Here is a 2,969-nt window from a genome sequence, read left to right on the forward strand (position 1 = left end):
TTGTTTTTTTTTTTTTTTTTTTTTTTCAATTCTCTCAACAGACGAAAGATCCGTCGAAATCCAAATCCTTTCATCCCTCTTCTCTCGCACACTTTCATCGACGTTGAACAAAGAACGCGTTTACAGTACGTTTTTTTTTATATTGATAATCAATGGTATCTTTTTTTTCCTCTTTCTCTCTTTCTCTCTTTTTCAGTTACAGTGGTAAAAATCGAAATAATAATAATAGTAATAATAATAATAATATTAATAATAATAATAATAATAATAATAGTAATAGTAATAATAGGAATGATAATAATATAAATAATGATAATAATAATAATAATAATGATAATAATAATAATAATAATAGTAATAGTAATAATAATAGTGACAAATGTGACGATGGTAAATGGTGATGATACTCCTGGCAATAATAATAATAATAATTGTAGTAATAATAATTATCGTCCGCGATCGCGAGCGTAATTAATCAATAATAAATCGCAATTAAACTCGTATTTACAGAATTATCGTACATATCGGTTCTCTGATCGCGTTCTTTCACCCCCTTTCCGCGGTTCCTCTTAATATTTTCCACATATATCTCCCACGTGATTGAGCCGCAACGATTCTCTTTCGTTCCCGGTCGCCATCTTCTTCACCTCCTGTTTTACCAACCGTGCACGCGAGCGTTCTTTCTTTCTTACGATGCGACGATATCCTCATTTTCCGTTTTATCGACTTTCTCGGCCGTTTGGAAAACTCGGCTCGTTCAATAATCATCGATTACATCGCCCACAACTATCGGTATCTTGGTTCGAAAACTTTTGCTCTTCCATCTATTTTATAATCTTCGTTTCTCGTTCTCGTTGAATTACTTAATTTTCCCATTTTAACTGGACATTAATTTCCAGCTCGACGCTCGACATGCGCGTGACACAACATACTTGACATCTTTATCTTCCTCTCCATCCTTTCATTCCAAGAATTCTCGATCGCGGTGTCGTGAAATATCGAGGTGGACGAGGAAACTTCCATGAAAACTCGACGCTCGTACATTATCCATGCATTATTTTTTTTTTGTTTTTTTTTTACATCACTTTCTCCAATGATACGCACACGCAACCAAATATATATATATATATGTTCATCGAAACCCGGAGAATCAAACGTGTATCACGATTTCAGCGCAACGTTTCTCACACGTGTGTTGTGAAAACAGCGACGCTCTCTCTCTCTCTCTCGCGCGCGCGCTCTCTCTCTCTTCCTTTCTCTCCCTCTCTCTCTCTCCCTTATAGTTAATTAAACCGTTATTACAATAATATATGTTTACTTTGTACTATATATGATCTTATAATCGACGCACGCTTCCCTTTCCTCATCATCATCATCATCGTCATCGTCGTCGTCATCGTTATTATTATTTTTTTTTCCTTTTCTTTTCTTTAATCATTTTGGTACGATTCTCTCGCGGTGACTTTCGAAAACGATTCCATCCCATCCATCCTTTTCTCGTTTTTCTCGTTGCATGCAAAGTTTGCACATTCGTTAGCCAGAGAGAAACTGAATCGTCGATCGCGTGGAACCGAAAGAACGCGGGACAAGAACACGGGGACAATTTCTCTACGGAATCAGACGCTTTTTCTTTTTTTTCTTTTTTTTTTCTTTAAACCAAGGAAATTAAGTTTAGCATTAGACTAGTACAATTATATTCGCTCCCTTTACACGATCTGGATCTCAACGGGGACGGAACGTTGATCATTTTCCAATTTTTCCAATTAAAAAAAAAAAAAAAAATCTCCTCTCATCCAGACATCTTAGACATCGAACGAGGGAATGCAACGTCCGCCTCGATGGATCCGCACAAATCGCATAGCGTGACACGCGGTAACACCAAACCAAATACGTCCTCGATCGCAAACGAATAAAATAAGTTGTTGTTCGGCGAGGGAATGGCTCGCGTGCAATCGGGAAAACGCGAAAACTACTCTCCTCCTCTTTCCTTCATCTTTGCCAAAATCATCACCGCCTCCTCTCTCTCTCTCTCTCTTTCACTCTCTCTCTTTTTAATATGTACAATAGCACAGCACGAATTGCGGTACGATACTTCGAGTGCGGTATAATACTAAATTTTAAATTCTCCCTCTCTCTCTCTCACTCTCGTTCATTTTTCTCCCTTTTTCTTTATACTCTCCGCGTATAGTCTCGCTCCGCTTCGCGCACGCACACACACACGCGCACACACACACAACACACACACGCTCGGCGCGCCGCATTCAAAAATTCAAAATCTTTCGCGTATTATATAATAATAATAATGTCCGGCGAACAGACAGAGACCCGCACTAATTCTCTCGAACGATCAGCCTCCGTGTGCTCCCGTCTGCTCCTCTTCTTCGTCGGTTCGCGCAAAACAGCGTCCACTCTGATATACAATGTTCGTTTAACATTATACGTAGAATATATATATCACTTGGCACGTGCACCCTCGACACGATGCCACATTTTTTTTTTTTTCTTTTTTTTGTCTATCCCCACCCACCCACCCATCCCCCTTTCTCTTTTCTCCTCTCGCCTCTCGCGTTAATTATTTATTATTTGGTATTTAAACTACTTAGTATCTTTTTCTCTAGTATCTTTATGTATATATGTATATCTTTGGTGTGTGTCTGTGTGTACGTGTATGTATGCGTGTGTGTGTGTATATGTGTGTACAGATTAAGAGTGGTAAACGAGGAGAAACGAAGCTTTCTGTGTTTCTCTCTCTCTCTCTCTCTCTCTCGCTATTTTTCTTTTTTCTTTCTTTCTTTTCTTTTTTTTTTTTTTTTTTGGTAAATTCGATGGGTTGTTGTTTCTTGGAATGTGTTTTTCTTTTAGCGACCAACGAGGACACGACGAGTCCTTTTTTCTTTTTCTTTTTTTTTTAAGTATGTACGTATACCCTCTTCGACCATCGATCGATCCCTCCAACGATCCCTTCCTTC

The 2,969-nt window shown here is 38.4% G+C and overlaps 1 protein-coding gene across 3 annotated transcripts in view; it reads right to left on the bottom strand.

The window, feature by feature from the left end:
- LOC107995933 (AT-rich interactive domain-containing protein 1B) overlaps positions 1–2,969 on the bottom strand; it is a 67,616-nt gene continuing 64,647 nt past the window's right edge. For all 3 annotated transcript variants that reach the window (XM_062082089.1, XM_062082090.1, XM_062082091.1), the window contains one exon: positions 1–2,969. This exon is cut by the window's right edge and continues 2,989 nt beyond it. The gene's annotated coding sequence lies outside the window, so the exon portion shown is untranslated.

Source organism: Apis cerana, linkage group LG11 (genome assembly GCF_029169275.1).
Source record: "Apis cerana isolate GH-2021 linkage group LG11, AcerK_1.0, whole genome shotgun sequence".
NCBI classification, from domain to species: domain Eukaryota; kingdom Metazoa; phylum Arthropoda; class Insecta; order Hymenoptera; family Apidae; genus Apis; species Apis cerana.